The following is a 22,287-nucleotide window of genomic DNA, read 5'->3' as shown; positions in this document are numbered from 1 at the left end:
AGTCTGGAAGTTTCTCTAAACAAAGCCTACAGACAGGATCAAGTTCGCAGCAGTGGAACAACTGGGTCAGAGATGTCATGAGAAGACCACAATTCCAGAAGGGCGGAGGCCTTTTCCCAACACCCAGAGCCCAGAGCCTGCTACCGGGTAAGGACTCAAACACGCACTCACAATCTCTGTGCTCCAGGAGCTGAGGTTCCAAAAGTGGAGAAAGTAAGGAAATAATTAGGCCACGGCTGAGGTCTGACATTATGTGTAACACGTGCGTGCATACACACACTGACACACTCACTCATCCGCACAAGATGTGAAAAACTGTGCACACACACCTGTTTACCTTAACCAGTAAAAAGGCATGGTACCAACCTTATATAGGAAAGTTCTCTGAAGATTAAATAACATAATGGAAATCAGCGAAGTCTGCTAAAAAAAAAAACACCCCACTTTAGAGGGGATAAGGTGAGGTGTATGTTGCTTTAGTGTTTATTGGGGGGTAAGGGGGTCATTTCCCCCAGAAACGGAGTATGTTCCACTGCGAACAGTTATCTCCATAGTTAAAAGAGATGAGAGAGACATGCTAAATAGGAATAGGCAAAAATCCCAAACAGATAGAAGTGCTGGCTTTTAAAGCCACACTGCCAGCGGTTCTTCAAGGAAACAGGAAGAGCAGACTGGGAGGGCAGGCTCCTCACTGGCGCTGGAAAGAAACACCGGAGTCTCTACCCAGATCAGCTGCCATCTGCCGGGGGCACTAGATTCGGGGCTACAGAGGACCAGAGGTGGCAGCCAGGCCCGGAGACAGACACTGCAATAATGAACTTCACTATCTGCTGTTTCAGGGCCCCTGCCCCACTCCCTAAGAGCCGTACCCTAAGGATCGGTACCGAGAACCTCACATCCAGGAGCCCGCACGCAGCTACTTCAAGGCCCTGCATTAGCTACGTGGGCTCCGCTTCGAGGCCTCCTTCCTCACATCTCTCACTTCTCCTTCCCAGACAACACTCCCTCAGGCTCCTTGGCTTACAGTCCCGACATCAACCGAAGAAGCCATTACCGGCCATGATTCAGTGGACTCTGGGGTCGGAAGGACCCGGCTCCAAGTTCCATTCGGCCACCATGACCCACCACGTGACCTGAGGACAGGAGGTTCCTTAGTGAAGGTTTAGGCCTCTCTCCTGAAGAACAGGGATAATACCAACCTGATGGCTTTCTCGGGAGGCTCGGGAGACCTGGGTGTATAAAGGCCTGGTACTACTTCAGGGAATCGAGCAGAGAGCAAGGACTTACTATGTGTCAGCTTTTATTAAAAGTGTTATTATTCAGTGTGAATGGACATTGTACGTGACTCCCTTCCACCAGTCATTTAGATAATGGCTTCGTTTTAATGCCCCTCTCCCCAATACTGACAGTCCCTTTAGCCTTTGATAGATGTCCTTTTTTAAAACCACCAAATCAATTCAGAAGCAAAGACCGAACCGTACCCACTGTTATTAGCTCAAAGCCCCTGAGGATTCACATGATCAATTGGTCAAAGGTCTGAGCAGCGCTGGTGCTTCATCTCCTTGTACACATTTTACAAGACAGACCAAGAGATGGAGGCCAATAACCTTATTGCACGAGGAAGCAAGCCAGCTCTTTGCATGAGATTCAATTAGCAGGTGTAAGGATGAAAGGAATGGAACTGGAAGGCTCTTTCATACATATATTGAGGGAACACTCTTGCAGTAAATTCCAATGCACCACTTCAATCTGTCAGCACTCGTAATGCACCGACCATGTAACGAAACATTTCTTTATATTCTCCACCTCTGTTTTATCTCTATGGTGCTTTTTCTCCTCCAATTAAAAATTGAAGTCTTTCAGCCAAACAAAACGGGACACCTGCTGCTCACTGCATCCAGCCACCCTGCTTTGGCACTAGACACACAGGGGTGTCTCTGGATTTTCTTGCGAAGCCCTCGCACCCTGGCTCTGTTGAGTCACCTTGTTTCTCTTCTTCACAGCAGTTGTCACCAGCCGAACTACTTTTACCTTGTCTGCTTTGTCTGTCTCCCTCTAAAGTGTCTTCTGAGGAGCTCGGGATTTCGTCTGTGTCTTCCAAGTGCTGCAGTTCCCCGCATCCAACTGACCGTCATACGGTAAAGGCTACAATTTCATATTTCTTGAGTAAATGCACATAGTCAGTGTTTGCGAAAAAATATTTAACTAACTGAAGCTCACAAACTTTTATTGGATCCTGTGGCCAAAAATAAAGATGGTCTCCAAATGAGCGCTGTTGGCTGAGGGCAGGCACACAGGATTCTGAAGGGCTCAATTTAGGTCTAAGCCACACCAGGTAGACCAGGAAGGTCTGCTCCTGTCTCCAGGGCTCAGACGGGTCTGGAAATCCTGACCAAACTGGTCACGTCTTACCTGTCACTTTCCTGTGGTTCTTCTCTTACTTCCTTTTTTCCCCCAACACCCAAAATGCAACCTTCTCTCCATGGGAAAGACACATACCGGGGGTGCCAAAAATGTATACATATGACTTGCATTCATCTTTTGTTATCGGTATATATTGAGCATTACAATTTTAATACAGTTTTTTCTTTTCTTAAAATGTGTCTACGTTTTCTGGGCACCCTCTGCAGATACACGTGTGCTGTGCTCAACAGCTGACATGTTTCCCTTCCACCTCTCACTGTATCTTTTAACAGGCTTGTGAGGCAGGAGCAACACCCCCAGCTCCCAATTCCCACACCAATTTGCCAAAGAGGAAACCAAAGACTCAGGGAAGTAGGAACACTAGTTCAAGGTCACAGAGGAGTAAGTGGTGATGGTGCAGAGTTGAAATCAGGTGTTTCTGGCTCCAAAATGCTTCCTCTTCCTACTATATATAGTAAGCTGCCTTTCCAAATTCATAAAATGGATTTTTTTAACTTTAGTATTAAAATACACTTGAGATGAAATAACAGTTGCACAGCTTCAGTAAGCAGCTTCCTCCCTCAAAAGTTGTCTCTATTTCCTGAGACAGAATTAACTTAGGAAATGCACGCATTTTAAATCCTCACCTCAATTTACTCCTAGCAATGCATTCTTGAATTTGTAATGCTATCACAAGCTTCTTTAATTAGTACAGAAAGATTCTAAGCACATGTAACTATCCATCTGAATGATAAGTTTTACAAGTCATAGCTTCAAAATTCTACTCCTAACTTAAAAGACACTCCACAAGCTAAGATTTTCAGTTGTTCAATTCAAAATATAAGATGCTAAAGTGATTTCTCCAATTGGGTGATAAAAATAGATTCTCAATTCTAAACTCAAACTCAAAAATAACCAACCCATGTTCTGATGAAAATGAGAAGAATGAATGCAGGCAGACGTGAGGGAAAGAGTGAACTACCCAAAAAATAAAATGAAAATCAAACAGAACTAAAAGTTGTACACTTATGATTCCACATGTGTGTCTAACATACAAAAATAACTCAACCCTTTGGAATAAGATACAAATGCTCTTTTAAAAATTATGGTGGGACCTTAAGCAAAACTTCAGTAAGTGCAAGATCCTTTGAGGAAACAAACGTGATGTCATCACGTGTAGTTAGCATTAGCGTCGTGGGGGAAGAAAGGGAGGAAATCTCAAATATGGATTATTTAGAAGTCATTTTTGTGGTCTTTACAGCAATAGATTTAATTGTTTAAACACATTTTTTGACAGACATAAAAAATAATTTCAACTCCCTCAATACATATCCACTAACAAGTAAACGTGCAGAATGAGGGAGAGGAGTCTACAACCATCATAGTCAAAGGAAGGGGAGCCAGTGGGCTCCCTACATTTGTCACAGATAATCTATCCCCCTTGGTAACTCAGATGCAGAAAATTAAGAGGTAAGGGCTGGCAGGCTAGCCTTCGAGTTTTCGTACTTCGCCCTTCAGCTAACATGTCCTAAGACGCCTCCTGTGCACCGGGAGTGAGTGAGCGGCTGAGCACCGGGATTATCCACTCTTGGCGTGCCTACCTCGTGTTTCCCCGAAAGCAAGACCTGGCTGGACCATCAGTAATAATGCGTCTTTTGGAGCAAAAATTAACATAAGACCCAGTATTACATTACATTACATTATATCATATTATACCGGGTCTTATAGTACAGTAAAATAAGACTGGGTCTTACATTAATTTTTGCTGCAAAAGATGCATTAGAGCGGATGGTCCAGCTAGGTCTTATTTTCGGGGAAACAGGATATTAAAAACCACACAGTTTGCTTTGGGATTCAGTCCCTACTTTTAAGAAATTCACTCTTGATTGGTGGGGGGGTGGGGTGGGAGATGAAGTGAGCAATACATTTCAATGGAGTAAGTACTAAAACACAGGTACACGAGTGTCCATAAAGTGACAGAGGAGCGCTGACCCAGCGCATACAGTCTGAGGGAGAGGTAGGCAATGGCTCGTCAAGTACGAGGGAGTATTTCGGGCGTGAGACCGCACACGGACCGACCACCCTTCGTGAGGAGAATCCATGAGGTGAGCAAGCAGATGGCAGGGCCGACGCGAAGGAACCCACAGAGATGGAAGTGCAGCAGCACAGCTGCTGCCGGGGATGCGGTGACATGAGCCGTCAGGTGTGACAGGCACAGGGGTAGCCAGGAGGGCTGTGCCAAGAGGGGTAGCTCTCACCACGCAAACACCGAGGGGCAGAGAGGGGCACGCTCAGGCAGACTTACTACTTACACTGGGGTGCATCTGGAAATTCCTGATGCCTCATTCACCACCGGGGGAAACGGAAAAACTCAGTGCAAACGGAGTTTGGCTCCAAAGGAAGTAAGTAAAACCAGATTTTGGTTCCTCCCAAACTGGACTTTGATCATTTGTGAATCACCAGCTGTACTGCCCCATGAACTCATGGCCATGTCCACAACAAAGGAAGATGTGACCAAACCAATTTCCCAGGTTTAGCTGAAAATCTCAAAATCCAGAACTCCACACGAGTCTTCAGATAGACTTTGAAGATGTTAATGTTACGGTTATCCCAATATAGCAGACAACAACAAAACAGAAGGTCTGTGTTAAATACCCTAACTGTCCAGGTTCAGGGGAACAGTACCAGTTCGGCCACTGACTAGCCATAACGACTCGGCAACTCTCCCTGTAATTTCTTTGCCTCAGTTTCCTTGTCTGCAAAATGAGGATAATGGTACCTGCCATGGTGGGGTTTTGGGGAGGGGAACGTGGAGCGATAGAATAAATATGAAAGGATTTTATAAACGCCAATGCTCCACAAACAAACAAAAAGCTTACTATAGGCTCAGCCTCCAAAGTATTACGGAACAGAAAATTATCAGAAGGCGGATGTAGATTGAATGCACTACATAAAATTAAAAGGACTGTTTTAATTAAACAAAAGAGATTTGCCCATACAAAACAACCACTTATTCTTAATACCATCAAACCACCTCTCAACCTCTCCTTGACCCCAAGAGTCATCAAGCAAATAGGAGGACAGGCGGGGGTGAACAGTGTAAACTTCACGGTGATGGATGTGTCACGAAGTGAATTAAACCACAAAGGCAATTAACTCATAAAAGCAGCAGTAGCGATAGGAGGAGGAGGGTCAGAGGATCATCTCTGAAAGATTTCATTAGCTCAACCACAAAGTCTTGCTGAAAAGCACACCCGCAATCTAGTTAAAAATGGGTCACTGTATTTATAGATTCCATCACCAAATCACATATTTCTCAGTTAAAAAAAAAAAAGAGAGAGAAAAAGGTGTCTCTGACAACTTTCTTGAACAGGCATGTGAAACGGGGCTGCTTCATGCCTGTTCAAGGAAATAAGGAAATAATCTGTTTAAATTCTGCCCACACTCAGACAGAAAATTTTCTTAATGGGCTCAGTGCAGAAACCGTCCCAGTTTCCTTATACATTTGAGCTTTACTATAAATAAACAAGCTTCACACGCTGCCAGCACAGTGTGTAGATTACACTTTACTAGAGAACACACTGTATTCATTGGGGTAAAAAGACCAACTGAACGGGGGATAGTGTTTCTTTGGGGAGGTTGCTGTTTGGGTCCATTGTGAAGGAGGCTTGTCAGCCTCGGCAGGGGCACCTATGTGGGGAGGACAGCCGTTCTGGGACAATACTGACCAGGGCAGACTGTCAGAAACCTGTGCAAAGGGAGAGGACCGCCGGCCAGGAAGTGAAGCACATTCGCTGCTCAGACTGCAAGTACAGTTTGGTGACAGTGCAGTACACCAAAAAGCCAGCTGCGGTGATCCGGGTGGTGGAATCAAGGGTGATTTTGAAATTCTCTCCCTTGTATTTTAGTCTATGTTCAAGAGTTTCCTCGTGGCTATATTTTATAAAGTTAAAAAAAAATAATCCATATAGAAGGAAATTTTGGAAAGCACAGAAAAACGTACGAGCAAAATGGCAATGACCGATTCTATCACCCAGAGACAATCTCTTCTGACACTGCGTTGTCTCTCTTCCTAATCATTTTTCAATGCATGTGCATTTTTTAATTTTATTTGTTAAACCATTATTTTAAAAGGGCAAAATAAGCAATATATACAATAGGTGACAAATAGTTACAAAAAGCAAGGCTGCTAAGCCAAGTGCTCATAAGGCACATTAGGTAAAATTCTATTTTCAAAAAACCCCCACAAACAACCAACTCCAGCTGACAATGGCAACATTTTTAAACAATGGCAACTTACATATGACCCATAGGGATTTCCTATTCATTGTACTCCCTCTGAAAGAGCAGATCTGAACTTGGCCTGGAACATGTACATCCAAGTACATTCTTATGCATTCACCTTATTAAACTCTCCCTGACCACCACCCTCATAAAGATGGAAGTGACGCCTCGGGGAGCTGGCCTCCACCACTGCAGGAGCTTTGTGCTGAGCCCCTGGCCCTGGACACAAATGGTGCCTGTGCAAGGGGGCCTGCACACTCCCCAGACCAGAACAAAACTCCATCTAACACCACTTACACAGAATATGACATCATTAAAAGGAGGATGAGAAAAACATTTGGAATTTTGGTTTCAAAAGAAAACACTGCAACCTGCACCAACTCCCACGGGGCCTGCCTCTGATGGTGAACATGCTCTGTGCCAGAGACGTTTTCAGGCCTAAGATTCACGTCGTCTCAGCAGATCACACCGAACAGTGCTTCGGTCCAAGAGGAAGGCTCACCGGTGGAGCAAGGGGCCTTGCCAGCAGCCCCTCTGAGGTACACTACCGTGTTAATGTTTCAGAGACCAATCCATATAAAGCACCTGGCACAGGTCCTGCCCCAGTGCCATCGGTAGGGAGTAGAAGCTGGAATCAGTGTACATCCATCTGTCCTCACGGCCTAGCCACGAAGCTCACATAACGAGGAGGCCACGAGGGACCACCTCAGACCACCTCTTCTGCTGGCCTCTTCCTAGCCCTGGGCTTCAGCACGACGCTAGTCCAGCTACCTTCCTGGGGCCTCTTGGTACTAGATTTAAATAACAGGACAACACAAGCATGTAATCCGAGTCTGAATGGAAGAAAACGGTGTGACTGCCTCAATTTACACTCGCTGTGCAATCTGTGGACAGCTGCTTGACCTCGCTGGGCCTCAATTTCTCATCTACAGAATGGGGATAACTGGGGCACCTACTTACCTGTTCTGAAGGGAGGATTAAATGGAAAAGGTGCCCAACAAAAGGTGGCTGTCACTCTAGCATAGGCAGCGTCCTTTAACACCTTGCTCCTAAGGAACTTAAAATCACTGTGCTAGGAAAACACAGATCAGCTCATAGGACGGAAACCATGTCATCTGCACACACTACCAAGGAAGACCACCGGAAGAGACTGCTTCCCACATCTTTCTACACCAATGGTGCTCCTGCACTCTGGCCAGATGTCTCCTTCCGGGAGGGCACCCCCCTGGTGAGCCAGCCCTGCCTTCCTCCTGCTCCCACACTCACTGGGTCCTCGGGAGGTGGGAGGCGCAGTAACTGGCAAGAGGAAAGGAGACACTGAGCACCCAGGGCCTGATCTCGTCTCCTCTCACCTCCCTCTGGGGAGTGAGCTGCTCACCTCCTGTTCTGCCGCTCCGGTGCAGCTGAGCTGATGAGTCTTTTTAATCCTGGGGCTCAGTATTAGGAGTCGATGTGCCCACAGACAGGAGCCAGGCCCCAGCACAAGCTTTCCCAGTAATAAAGATGGTCTACCATGTTTCCCTGAAAATAAGACCTAGCTGGACAATCAGCTCTAATGCATCTTTTGGAGCAAAAACTAAGATAAGATCTGGTCTTATTTTACTATAAGACTGGGTAATATAATATAATAATACTGGGTCTTATGTTAATTTTTTCTCCAAAAGGTGCATTAGAGCTGACTGTCCGGCTGGGTCTTATTTTTGGGGAAACAGGGCATTTGGCTGCCGTGTGCCTTATTCCTGTTTTATTTCACAATTTAGCCCAACACTTACGAAGTGAAGGACTTACTTGTTGGGCCTCCTCCAGTCCCAACAAATGCGTCATCCGTTCCTCATGGTTTGCAAGATTATTTCTCACACTCTTACTGAAAAATCACAATAAAAGCAAATATTTTAGCTCACAGCCATTTTCGCAGTTTCATTTATTTTTTTTTTTGATCTCTAAACTGATCATCTTTACAAGGAAGCCTGGGGCCAGAGAAGGAGAATTAACAACGGGGCGGCAGGAGCTGCAAACACTGGGATTACTAAACACTTCACCTTATTTTCTTGCAGGGTGTGTGTGTGTGCGTGTGCGTGCGTGTGTGTGCGTGTGTGTGTAATAAATGGAATTCTAGAATGTTGAACTGGCATCAGTCAGTCCAGTCTCCTAACTCCATATGTATGAAAACTGTTTCCGAGAAGCTGAACAACACATCAGAGCTCACAGGGCTTCCGGTCAAGACAGAACAGCGTAACAACTGGCCCAACCCACTGGTTTTCCGTATGAAGAAACAATGGCCCAACAAAGAGGAGAAAGCAGCCAAGCTGCTGACTCCTATCTCGTCCAGGGGTAGTTCCTGTCTCTCTAGTTCTTTCCAGCCTCAGCTGGAAGGGGACACAGTGACACGGCACCTGATCCTGCCAACCACCTTGAGCTGAAGGACAGAGACAGGCCGGCTTCTTTTTCCACGCCTTCAGGGACTGTAAAAGTTTGTTATTCTGTCTTTAAATGTCCTGGGACGTCAACACCACTGGAGCTCACCTGCCAAAATGGCTTCCCCTTCAAGTGGCCTGGGTCAAGTTCAGATGGCGTGAGGCGCCTACCTCTGCTGCTAGGCCTCTGCAGCTCTGAGGAAGTTTCAGTACCTGCGGAAAGGACGAAGCCTTTTCCTCGGCAAGAATAAACAGGCATTAATAACTGGAGACACGCTTTGGGCCAGGCCGATTCTGCCACTGCACAGCAGGGCACAGGAATGCAGTGTGTGGTCGTGAGGCAGTCCCTTCCTCTCTCACGGCCGCAGGGACTGGATAAGACGAGCACTAAAGCTCCTTCCTAAAATAATAATGCTTCGTCACACTGTAAAAGCAACAGCATTCCCTCTCGTACACTGTAACATTTATGCATCAACCTCTGACTCTAATTCTACATAGAAATACGCCGTGGTGTTCTGCCTTGGGCCTAGGTTGAACAGATCTGTTCTTACCTTGATCTCAGAACATATATACTCCACTGGTTGTCTTGGCCATCCACACAACTGAACAGTGCCGACCTCCTGTACACAGCTGTGCGCATACGTGTGCGTGTGTCATTAGCCAGTACTGCCTGTAGGTTCCTGACCTCTGCTACCCAACAGCACTATTCCAGGCATCTGTGTCATGGCAAGCTATAGTTTACAGCACTGGACCAATGCACCTGAAACAAAGTTCCAGTCACTCAAAGTAGCTATTGCGAGGATGGAATACTATTATGAAGCAAATGTAAGAATAAAGCCTTTATTAATTCAACAAAACAGCACAGACAATGAAACTATGACCCTGGGCGGAGGACAGAGCATTAGAGCAGCAAACACCGAAAGTAAAATTACCAGATGATACACCTCACATTTCCCTCCATTTTATTCCTCCTGAAAGTTGCTAAACCAAGATACATTAGATTTAAAAAACCACACAAAACTGGCTGACCACCCCTGAACTGACTGGTCAATTTTAGCATCAAAGAGGATCAGAATGGACACACCACACATTAAAAGCCTCTTGATGTGAGTAAACAACATCAATTATGCAGTACTTTTGTCCCCCACCCCACCAAAAAAGAAAACAGCAAAACTTGAATCTGATAAAGCTTCTAGATCTGTTTCGGGAAATCCAGGACGAGTGGAACATGTTAAACATCACAAGAATGCAATCAGCAAAATCCCAGCAAAGGATGTGGGGAACACGACAGGACACCCAGCTGCTTTAACAAATAAATTATTAAGGAAAAACAGGCAGTGGGGAGGGGAAGCCCAAAAGACGTATCAATCAAAAGGACTGGATGACTGTTAGTTGAATGTTGATTTGAACAAACCAACCTTTGAGACCACTGAGGAAATGTACACACTGAATGTTTAATGATGTTAAGGAATTAATTGTTAAGTTTTAGGTATGATAATGGTATTATGGTTAGTTTTGAAAGAGTCCTTAACTTTTAGAAGACGCATATTGCACCACTCCCAGGGAAATGATGCCCTTGGAACTTGCAGAAGAACCAGTTGGGGCAGATAGGAAAGTGGTGGGACACCCATGAAACACAGGTGGCTAAGTGGATCCTTGTTAAAGCTGACGCTGAATACCAGGGGGCTCATTCTCCCCTTCTGCCTTGTGTACTTTGATGTTTTCCAAAAAATGTATATATATTTTAATTATAGACATAAGTACAGATGTGTGAGTTCTGCCAAAATCACAGGGTGGGGGGGGGGAATGAAAACAAACACACAGACCATCAAAAACAGCCAGAGGTGGACGAATCCTCAGAATGAGGCTGAAGAGAGATGTGGCCTCTCCCACCCAATCCATATACGTCTTTTTCAAACTTAAAATATTCAGCGGTTAGCTATTTCTTGGCTTTAAGAGTCGATCCTCTTACATGGTCTGATGAGCCTCATACAGTGATTGCTTCCCAGTGGAAATGAGCTGTTGACTTTTTGCTTTGCTTATTTCAGTGGCCCTCAGAGCTTGGTCCCTGGACCAGCAGCACTAGTACCACCTGGGTACCTGTTAGAAATGCAAGTTCTCAGGCCCAACCCCAGACCTCCTCCTGATTCAAACTCTGGGGCTGGACCCAGCATGGGCTCCAACAAGCCTTCCAGGAGATTCTAATGTACACAAAAGTTTGGAACCACTGGCTGATTCTACCTGTTTCGAAAAGGCCATTCTTTAAAGTTGAAATTGGATGGACCTGGCAAGAGAACAACTACTGACCTTGCAAACCAGAGAACTGAGGAAGGGAGAAAGGCCTGGGTACTCCTTGGGTGCCAAGTGACGACTGATGAGTAAAAAACCTTACGCCTACAGATCATTTTAAAGTGCCTTGTGGGTCTCCCAAATAAAGTATAGCCGCCATGCCAATCCATTGCCTCCTTTAACAAGAATAAAATAACCTTAAAATAAAAATGTTACAAGGTCCACTCCCTGTCTCTCATCTTTGCTGCACTCGCTCTCAGTGAGATCACATATAAATTGAGCCCTCCTTGCAAATCTCTTGCTTTCGAAAGGAAATTGCTAGTTTGCTTTGCAATCAGGGATCAAAGAAAACTGTTTTAAAGTAGTGCCTTCATGCAAATTTACCTTCTATCTGCAGAGGAACAGACTAGCCCTGTGGTATTCTCAAATTACAGTTACGCTGCCCAACCCTGGAGATGCAGTTTGCAAATGGGAAACTGTTAGGTGGCAGAACACATAATCAGTGCCCTCACAGAAAACCAGAGGTTTCAGTTAAAGAAAAGAAAAACTGAACTGCACCACCCAAAACTCTCAGTCCCAGAATATTCAAAGCTTATGAACTGTTCCCTTAAACACTGTCTACATGCTGAGTAAACTGAAAAACTCCTGAGTGAACACTATGAGCTCTGATCAATTCACAGTCTCTGCAGAGGGTAAGGGCATGGACCCTGGGATGGGGAGAGTTCCCCCTGTACAGGGAATGCCACCTCGCTGGCCACAGCGTCCTGGTCCCCGGGCTCTCCTTCTCGCCCCGCTCAGGTCAGCCCTGCAGACTGCTGGCTTCGCTGGCACTGTTTTGCAGTCCAATTCGAGGTTCGACGGGCAGCCCCTCAACCACCAACTCAGTGTGAAAGGAAGTCCATTTGAAAAGCAAGTACTCACCACTATACTTGAAACCTAGATAATTTTACTAACCAATGTCACCCCAATGAATTTAATTAAAAAAAAAAAAGAAAGCTGAAGGAAGACAGTTTTCAGGCAGAACTTATGATGGGGTTGAGTGTGAGGGGGGCATGACGGAGAAGCATGGGGCTGGGAGCAGGGCAAGAAAGAGAACTTAAAAGTGCTGTGTGCTGGTAATTAAATGACCTTTGAGGTTCCTTGTGAGATACAAATAAAGGTTAGATTTTTTTTCCCATTTCAAAAAAAAACAAAAAACGAAGGAAGAAAATGAAAGCACTGCCTGGGGAGGAACATTTTCAATGAAAGGCTGGAATGAGTCACCCTGGATGGCAGGCAGCCTCAAGCAGATCAGGGAAGGCATTTTTCAGAGCAGTCATGGGCAAGGCCCTTGTCTGGGTCACAGAGGTAAGCTTGCTCCTGCATTCCCACTCCCCACACCGTTCTACTGAGTGGGCAAGGTGTGCAGATCATGACATCCTCGACTTTCATTTTTAATCTCTACACCATGTTTTTACAAGGCTCTCCAAACACTTTGAGAAGATAAAGAAGAAGAAAGATGGAACGTTTACTAAGCGCCAGCTATATTGTCAGGCATAGTGCTGACCTAGTGTATTTTATCTGGACAATGCTGCAAAGTGGGGATCATTATGCCCATTTTATAGATGAGAGAACTGAGGTTTGCACAGGTAACAAATGGTCCAAGAACTACCTGTGTCTACCCCAACTGTACAGTAGGGAGGCCGCGACCTAGAAATATGAAGTGGTACGCCCATACGCTCAGGGTATACGCCCCAGACCTCGCATTCCAGGCCTAAGTCCAGACTCCATTTAGGTGCAAGAGAAATATATGATCACATTTAAGCCTCTCTCTATTTGTTTCTGGTTTTTCTCACGTACTATGCAGCTCAACCTAACCCTTACTATTCTAGGCCAATAGGACCAAAGGCAAACAATGAAACACAGAGGTGCAGGGTCTCCGTCACGGCAATTAAGAAGGGTTCAAAGAGACTGCAGGCCAAGTCTCCCAATCTTCTCTCAGTACAGGACACCCTATTGAATATTCTAGGCCCTACTCTCATTTGGTTCATGACACACCTTCAGACTTGTTCCTATTTTGCTTTTAGTTTCATCTCTCACGTTTTCTTTTGTATCTTTATAGACGTCTTGAACCTTTTAGGAAAGGACCACAAATATGTTAAAAAGAAAAACAAGATCTAGAAAAATGCGCATAAACTGGGCGTTTCTCCTCATGCACCATTTAAGAGAATAGACCCAGGCAAGTGAGGGTTTGTTGTAGTCTCACCCCCGCCCCCCCGCCCATCATGCTAACACCATACAGCCCCCATGGTCATGCTATCCCCCTTCTCAGCCAAAATCTGACACGAGGAACTGGCCCTTGCAGGGAAGAGAAAACATCTCTGTGATAAACCAAAGTGCCATTAACCACTGTCAGGGTTTCAACTGCTATAGGAAGAGGGCCGAGCTCTCAGTCCCTGAGTTTTTACGATTCCACGGCAGAAGAACTGAAAGCAAGGAGCGAAGGGGTCAGAGCTCCTCTGTGAAGCAGGATGAGCCCACGTCCTACATGAAGGCTTTTACAGGCTGCTCCCCCAATGGAAGAGGCAAGTCTAACATTTGTGCCTGCACCAGAACCCGGACAGGTGCAATCCTGACACCTCCCCCCGCTGACTGCACTTAGTCTCGAAACCACTGAACTTCACTGTGAGCTTTTGAGGCCTGGGATTCTGCTGCCACCCTGCTTGTGTTCCTGGTGCTAAGAGTGCCTGGAACAGAGCAGAAGTGCAACCAATGGTCGCTGAATGAATGGAGAAAGGGACGAATAAATTGGTGAGCCAGCCAGGGAGTTGCACACTCGCTCCTGAGCTCTTAGGCCACCACCACCATCTCGGTCTAGTGACTACCGCCAACATGGACAACTGGCTGAAGAGAGGAACATGAGATGAGGAGCCCTTTCCTAGAGCACCAATGAGCTGTCCACTGACAGAGCAGCAAGAAACAACCTCTTATATGGGGAAGAAGGAATGGGGGTGGGGGAGAGAGTTGTGGAAGGACTGGTGAAGAAATGGTTGCTGCACTCTTCTTACTTTTACAGAAACAGCTAAAATAAGGAACAGGAAATTGTTTGCAAATGGGTGTGCAGAAAGCGCCCACTGGCTTCTGCACACCAATGTGTGCAGAAAGCCCCCAGTGGCTGCTAATTTTCTACAAGATGAAAAGGCAAAGCATTTGAGAGTTTGATGGAATCCATGGACCAGATGGTGTTTTTCTGCTGAGCAGCACTTGCTGTGATGTGGGGTTGGACCCGGGAGGAGGTAGAGGTGGGTATGAGGATGAAAACCGTCCTTTGCAGGGCACCGTGGCAGGCATTCATTTTCAGAAGCATCTGCTTCTATCCTCGTCGTGACACAGTGGGCCCGCAGGTGAAACAAACTACCTCAGGGCAGCTGACCGAAGGTGAATTAGGACATTCAGCATGTGCTTTGTGCACTTTCTACACTCCAGACTGATTAGTCCTGTCAGCTGCCCAGTGAGGGCCGTCATTTCCTGACAGACAGGGCAAGTCCAAGTTCGGTTCCTTTAACCAGGTCTTAAAACTGGTATGTGATCCCAAGAAAAGATAATGTTTTTTGTCACTAGATTTATTGTGCTGGTCATGTTGCCATGTATACAAACACTGAATCGTGATGTTGTACAGGAAACTAACATGATGTTGTATGTCGAATACACCTCAACTTAAAAAAACAACAACACCTGATACGTGATCAGGTTGAGGATCAGCCCGTGTCTGTCTAATTTCAATAAGCACCAAACACTTGAATAAACGTTTTCTCCACCACGGAAATAAGACACTGAGTCAAACCAACCAGAGGGAGAGCAGGTCAATGAAAAAGATGGGCAGGGCCGAGCAGGGCGGCTGGTCTCTTCAAGGCAACACGCAGCAGCTTCAGGGCAGCTGGGAAGGGAAGACTCTAAGCAACCTAAAAGGAGAATTGTAAGCCCAGGCTCCTGCTGCATCTGAATGGAAATTATCAGAAAATGAACACAGTCTACCAGGAGTTAAGAGCAGTCGCTCTTACAATGAGCACCACCGTCCGTCTTCCGAAGTGTTTTTACAATTTCACTTCCTCTGTGGCAACTGCTGTGGTTACATGGAGAAGAAACTGCATGGGGGGTGGGGGGGGTGGGGGGGTGGAGGGCCGCGGAGCACCTTGGTGAGGAACGCTAAGATGCGAGGAAGCCTGCAGAACCACACACAGAATGGCACCTCCCTGGAGTTGCTCTCACGGCGGATCACGGAGCCACAAGCAGCCCCCAGTGGCCGCTAATTTTAAGAGAGCCATTTCTGTGCTTTAAAAAAGGGCAAAGTGGCGGTATGGGGTGGGGGAAGTATGTTAAGAAAAATTCCTGGCGCTTCCAGGACAGACTAAGCTATTATTGAATGAAAACTGAAAGGCAATGGGGGTGAGGAAGAAGCCAGTTGTAAAAGGTGATAATGACCTGTCCCCTGGCCCTGACTCAGCAGTGTGCCTTTTTGGTGCAGGCACGTGTGTGGGGACACCGGGCAACCCAGGACAGGGCAAATATTCATACCCCCTAAGAATGGGGCCTTAGAGCCTGCCTTGCCCATGGAGAGGGGACACACTCGTACCCTACTGGTGGGACTGACGTAACATTTCTGGGAAGCATTTGGCAATGGGTCAAAAAAGCCTTAAGCCCAGCAACTGAGGTCCTTTCCTGAAGGAGCCACCAGAAAGAAGAGCAGAGGATGGTCTGCACTGTAACAGCCAACGGGGAAAACCAACATCAGGAACAGTAACGTGAATAATAAAGAAGAGAGCCACACACTGGAATATTATGCAGCCACTAAAACAGAGGGTACTTTTTTAATGAGGGAAGGAAAAAAACTTTACAAGTGCAAAAAGCAGACCATAAAGCTGTATATATAACATGGAGCCGTAACTACTTCGTACAGTAACCACTGCATGTGTACAATCTCAGCTATTACCCTGCCGAATGCATACAAAAGTAAACTGCGACAGTCCTGTCCAGCTAATTCTATTAGAATTCTCAAAATTGTGGTATGCCAAGTGTCTTCATATTTTTCTATATTTTTATAATAAGGAGACATTCCTTTTATAATCAGAAAAGTCAACATATTTTATTTGAAGCAGAAACCAAATTTATCGTGGCTTTCAAGCAGTCTAGTTTCACTGCTGAATTGGAGTATCAATGAGCATATGTCACATGCTCCTAGGATTTGTGATTCTAAGAAATAGAGAGAGAAAGAGAGAAATAAGACCTGACACCGAGACTTAGATATTGAGAAGACTAAGGCTATATGAGGCAGGAAGAGTTAAAAAGAACATTATAATTACCTTAGCACTAGTTTTCCATACTACCAGGAACAAGTATCTTTCCTTTCAGCATCAGATAATAAAACGGTAGAGAAAACTCATGGTTTCTCACAGTTCCTCACAGGCCACTGTGCAAGTGGAATTTATCTATGGAAAAGAGTAAAATGACCTACCCAGAGCCACGATCAGGTCAGCAGACATCAATACCGCTGCCCTAGTTCACTGGGCCAGACAGAGCAATATGCCCAGTCCTCTGTACAGCGAGACAGGTCAACAACCCACAGGCCAGCCACCTGTCTGACTTCAAATAGAGAAAACCAGAAATTGGAGGAAAACTTTTTATCCCATCCCATGTACATATGAAAAAAAGAAAAAGGACGCTGGTCTAGGAGACCTGAGAACCCTTTTAATTTTTAAATTCTGTGATTACAAGACATAAATTTAATCTCTGGCATAGTAAGCCATCTTGTCCTGGAAGAGTAGCTAATTAAGTCTCCCAAAGGGCAGTCAATTTCCTGCAAAAATGCATGGATGACCGTGGAATACAGTATGAGCGCCAGTGGCTAGAGAGACAGGTGACTGGCAAGCTGCAGGCCTGGCATTCACAGCCCACTCTGTGCCTCATTTGGCGATGGTGCTATGCCACTTGTGAGTACGACTGACGTTCCAGTTCAGCTTCACTGGACCACCTGAGCTTCCACGTAGGTTTCTGCCCCTGCACTAAAGCTCTGAAGGGCAAGGAGAAGCCGGCAACATGGCAAGGGCCAAAAGACGACCAATGCTTCGGGAGTGCAAGCCCCACTCAGCCCACAGGGATGTGAACCCTGAGACTTCAGTGTCTTCATCTACACGACGACGACAGAGGGGCCCACAAGACCAGGGTCTCTCTGCAGCTCTTCCACTTGTCAGTACCCCTCAGAAGTCAGGGGGTATATCCGAAAGCATGTAAATCCATAATCCTAATAGAGTCTGTTTTGTCACCAATACTCATGCATGTTTTGCATTCTCCTCTATGTTCTTCTCATTTAAATATGACTGGTTCAATAGAAAATGATTAGTGGTGTGGAGGAGGACAGGTTCCATGACTGGACCCCACTGGGCCCTGAGGCTGCAAACAGCGAGATCCAGGACAGAAGAGAGACTGCTTCCCGTAAATGCCCTTCAGAGACCGCGGCCCTCCCGGTGCTGGTTCCTGGAACAGGCCCCTGCCCTGCCCTGGGCAAGTGTGTACGGCGGTTTCCCTAATGCGGGGGTGGGGGGGTGTCACACCCCAGTATCCCCATCCATCCTGCCCTGGCCGACATAACCACTTAACGCCTGCCAGGTCCTTGCCACTGCCCAAGATGTGCCTCGCATGTAAGTTTCCTTAGAAAACTCTTGATGCAATGCCGGAGTAGTCAGCCTGTTTCTCTGGTCTCTCACCCGGGAAATTTTATGTAATAACTGGTCATTTCAAATACCGAAGTTTACACGCCCCCCCATACTATCCCACCCCCAATCTTTGAGTAAAATCGATGCACCAGAAAGATACACCATGCTTATCCTCTATCACTTATCTCATTCCAGTCTATCACAAAACCCCCAGAGAACACACTCCCTACTATGAGACGCAAGGTTCTTAATAATCGCAAAATGTTCTCCGTTATAAATTTTTATGACAAAATGAAATAATGTATGTGCAAGTGCCGGGATCATAGAAGACGGTTAAAAGATCGAAACTAAGTCTGAAATCTAACTTCCTTGTTTTCTCTATCGAATTGAACTTGCTTTGAAAACATTCAGCAGACAGTCCTGAGTCGGGACAGCAAATCACAAATATTGTCTTGCGGCTGCTCCTGCTGACACAAGTCCTTAATCTCCAGAGTTTCTTGTCGAGAAAAATGACCAAGAGAAGAAGCGGCAAGGGAAACACAGAAACAAAACCAAATGCAAGGGAACAGCTTATAAAGGAAGACTGACTAGGTAGGGGTGTGCTGCGGTGACAGACTGCACAGGGACCTGGGAGAGAGAAATCCACGCTCCAGTTTAGCACCAAGAAGTCTCTCTGCAGATACCGTTTATGAAAATGCTGTAACTGAGCATGACTCCTCCTGGTCGTGATGCAAAACCCACAGCGTTCCTACAATCTGTTAAGGCAGCCGTCTGCGTCCCTGCTGCGTCTTGTTGTAGTACTATACTGATCTCATCCCAAATTGCCTCTTTTCCCCTCGTATCCTAATCTCTAGGCCGCCACATTCTTCAGGGTACAGATGGGACACATATCTACAGATAGACCTGGGGGGGGGAGGGCAAGCCATTGGCTAGGAGAAAGTAAATATTGACCTTTCTAAAAACAATTCCTTTTGCACTTGAGGAGGCCTCAGCTCAAAATAAATAATGATATCTTGATTCAGTTCAACAAATATTTACTGGGTGCGCATTAGGGCAAATCCTCAAGCTGGGGATCGTGAAGAATGTACGGAACAGTCCTTGCTGAGGTGACTTTAGCTGCTGGTAGGAGAGACTGGACGCGCATATAAATAAGTAATGAAGAGCAGAACGTGATAAGGGCACAGAGAGAGAAACAAAGACCCATGTTGTAGAGAAGTGGCGAGAGATCATTTCCAGGCCAAGGAGAACAGAGCACCTGTGCTGGGCTTTCTCCCAACCTGACACATGCACAGGGCCAGTACCACCCAGACTTCACGAGACAGTAGGCATTTGTGGAATCAAACTGGATGAGACAGACTAAGACCAGCATGGACTCCACAGAGAGTATCAAGGAATCGGCTCCAAAGAAGAGGCGTTCATGACTGCTGCACGGAGATGGAAGAAAACTGGTGTCCCTGTGAACACCAAGAACCAACCACTCTTCCTGAGGACATTGTAATACCGAGAACATTCTTCTGCTCATCACCAAGCGCGTGGAGGGCAGGCCTCCCAACTCGGAAGCAAACGCCAGCATGATTTTACGCTTTGGACATGCATTCAGGGAAGTGGGTTTGAGAAAGATGAGTGGAAAGTCTTGCTGTTTGTAAACACTGGCACAGAGACACAAGGAGCATCTTGGCCCACCTTCTGAAAACAACAAGTAAGCCTTTAAAAGCTGTAGCCAACACTGAGAGACATGGGAAAAGCAGCGTGAAATCGTCCTGTTACACAAATGTCTTCTTGAGGCATAGATTCTTATTCACTAGTGGTCCCCGTACTGCTGGATGGGAAAGCGAACGTCACTCCAATGCCATTCCAAGGCCATGTGTAGCAAGGTTGAGACTGCTGCCTCATTTAAAAAGCCACGTGGGACCTCTGCTACCTTCCTCTCCGGTCCCTGTCCTCGTACTCCCCATCCCCAGGCAGAACGCTTTCTCCCTCCATGTGTCTTGCAGCCCTTTGCGGACACTGCTGTGACCTGCTTATCGCTGTGTTAGCATTAGGTGGACATACTTGTATGTACGGAAAGCGTCGAGCGCCATGCTGGGCACTCAGCACAGGTAGGTATCTCCCCTGTCCCCTGTGAAGCCCCAGAGGGCCTGCTCTCATCGTTATATCCCAAGGCCTAACAGAGGACCAGGCATACGAACTACTTATCTGGCTCAGTAAAGACCCAGAAACACCCAGCGTCTCCTTTCTTGCCCAAGGCTCCCAGAGCGGCCATGATTTCCTTACACTACCACACCGCCGACTCCTCTAGAGGCTCAAAAACATGTTAGGCCATCCTCCTTCTACCCCGCCAGCTGCTAGATGCCAACTGACCAAACCCTCGGGGTCATTCATGCCATCAACAGACTCCAGCGTTCTGTAAGGGCTGGGAACTTGTAATCGGGGAGGTCTGGCTGGTTTGGAGAGGGCCCACCCGATCCAGCGAGGATCAACTTTTTCTTGCTTCCAGAAATACTAGACTGGCTTCTTTCTTCCAGAAGAATGAGAAGCCCCAGGGATCGCACATGGCAGGTCTGGGAGAGCGAGCGGCTGAGGGCCTTGGACAATCTTGGAAGCAGGTAGGAATCAAGAGGTTGAATCCCACAGCCAACTAGAGAGCGGCATCCACTTATAGAAAAGTAATTTTTAAAAAGCTCCAGTTAAAAGGTTTTAAAGATGCTCTTAGTCTGACCCCTTTGTTTTGCAGGAGAGGCAACGGAGGTTCAGTGACATGAAGTGTCTCAGGGAATCACCTGGATGGAGCGAGCACATCAGATAACCAGGAGCTGCTGGCACGTGCACTAGATGACTCAGAGGTGTTCAATTAGAATTAATTACACCCTATTTCACTCTCCGTCAATTGAAGAGGCATAATTCATAAAATCAGTGAAAATACAGGCCTCTGATTTTATGGACACTTGAAGAGGGCTATGAAATTTCAGTGGAATTTACAACTTCATCTGTTTTATCCAGATGGTTAAGGCTCTTGTAGCAAACATTCACAAGGCCCACATCTTAACCCCTCACGTTTTAAAGCACCCCTTTGAAAAGCAAAAAGCCCTGCGCTAGTGGCAGCAGAATGTGGGCAACTAGTGCATGAAGCCGGAGCAGGCTCCTGAGTCCACTCTGTAACCCTGAGCTCTGCAAAAGCCAAGCAAAGGCCACTGAAACCTGTAAAACATGGCTTGACAGCTGAGCTCACAAAGCTCCACAGCATGTACCCTGAACACGGTGGGGTGCTGTGGGAAAGCAGAGAAGGCCGAGCAGGTGGCATGTGACGTGGGATGTGGAGCCTCCCGGCCTCCCTCCCACAGCACAGCCTTTACAGCTGCGGACTGAGGAATGAGAAAAGCCCAACTCGCTGACACAGGACAGAAAAGGCCAGGGGGTTTGCTTTTACGATGACTGCACCCCTGTGCCTGCTTGCGAAGCCTGGGGATTCAGTTGCCTGCAAGATCCACACTTCACTAAGAACTTCTATTCCTTTATTTTATAAAACACACAAGGCTGCACTGGGATCCCCAGTTTAAGTCCAAAGAAGCCGAAATACCTCGAGAAATGTTCCACCTCTAATCCAGGTTTCGACGCACACCCGGAACAAACCAATGTGCCTGAATGGTCATCAGTGCGACACCGCTCAGCTCCTGTTACCACAGCTTTCCATCTTTCCTGAAAGAGGCCTGAACAGCCGACACAACCCCAATCAAACTGTATTAACCGTGTGTCCATCTGGAGGCCAGCAAAGGGCAGAGAAAACACCACGAACAACGAATGAACGTAAACGCTCGAAACTTGAACATAGTAAGCTAACCAGATGGCAAATGTGCTGAAACAGATTCTCCTATGAGAACGCCGACATTTCAAGCATGAACGTCGTGCATGTCTCCACGGCACGTCCCAGCCCTGAGACTCGAAAACGATTCCACCGTCGACTCAGAGATGGAGACGGCCCTACTTCAGGAGCTCTTTATTTCCTGAGTATCTGAACTTACGCCCTGTAAACACGGGCACACCAGATGTGCTGCCCTCCCCACGGCCCAACCAGTCTTTGCATCACAGGAGCATGACTTGGATGGAAGAAGTGGACGGATGCCCCCAGAAGCAGGCATCAAGTGGCTCTATCTTACTGTGCCAATGTAATGACTAATTCTCCCTGTACTCCGGTGCCACTAGGATTTGTC

The 22,287-nt window shown here is 46.6% G+C and overlaps 1 protein-coding gene across 4 annotated transcripts in view; it reads right to left on the bottom strand.

Moving 5' to 3' along the window:
• The window catches only part of ASAP1 (ArfGAP with SH3 domain, ankyrin repeat and PH domain 1), a 287,158-nt gene that overhangs the window by 168,735 nt on the left and 96,136 nt on the right, over positions 1-22,287 (bottom strand). The window lies entirely within an intron of this gene.

This window comes from Rhinolophus hipposideros (assembly GCF_964194185.1).
Source record: "Rhinolophus hipposideros genome assembly, chromosome: 13".
In the NCBI taxonomy this organism is placed as follows: Eukaryota; Metazoa; Chordata; class Mammalia; order Chiroptera; family Rhinolophidae; genus Rhinolophus; species Rhinolophus hipposideros.
This window is presented reverse-complemented; position numbering and strand designations above follow the sequence as displayed.